Raw genomic sequence first — 872 nt, 5'->3', positions numbered from 1 at the left:
ACAGGTTTCTACAGTTTCAGTTTACCAAATTCCCTCACAAGGAATTGATCGGAGCTATAGTAGAAGATACTAGTCTTAGGTGCCGCGCAGTGGGACAGAACCCCAAAACATCTAGTTTCAAAGCAAGTTTCTTCACCACTCATCCATGCCTGTACTTCTGCTTTATTTTCTTATTGTGCATGGTGACAGATATGGTAGAAATGGTACCTTGTTGTGTTAAATATGCTTGTATTTAACAAGCATATTTAACACGTATTAATGTGTCTTTTTGCCCTTTCTATATCGATTCCATCAACAATAGATTCTCTCTTAAAAACCTAAAGAACCCAAAATTAAAACATCTTGCAATGAGTTTTGTGAGCCAAAATGGAACCCCCTAGTAAACCAAGTTTGCATGACGTATTCGATTACTGATGAAGGTTATTTATCCCTAATGTTTTTTTTTTTTTAAGCATAGACGAGTAACACGAAATGGTGGTTAAGAAGTTTGACACTTTCAAAGAGCATGAATAACTTTAACGAGAATCGAAACCAAGACAGGTGGTCAGACAGCTTCTATTAATCATTTGTAATGGCTAGATATCTCAATTTTTTCAAACATCAGATTTACTTCGGATTTATCAAAAGAAAGCTATTCATAACATATGAAACGAGGGTCAACTAAAAGTCTGCAAAGAAATATGAACGTTTAGAACAAACTTATGAAAATGGTTTGGACAGGCAAAGAATTAAAATAACCATCTATGTATCATACTTTTGACAGGTCAGTTGCCGTGGTATTTGGCCTGAGATAACATCTCTTAGTGGTGTACTGTGTTAAAGCAGTAACAATCGGAATGAGATGAAAATTCGTCCCGGTAGCAGCCAACGAA

The sequence above is a fragment of the Octopus bimaculoides genome, chromosome 2, assembly GCF_001194135.2.
Source record: "Octopus bimaculoides isolate UCB-OBI-ISO-001 chromosome 2, ASM119413v2, whole genome shotgun sequence".
Lineage (NCBI taxonomy): Eukaryota > Metazoa > Mollusca > Cephalopoda > Octopoda > Octopodidae > Octopus > Octopus bimaculoides.
Note: the sequence above shows the minus strand (reverse complement) of the source record.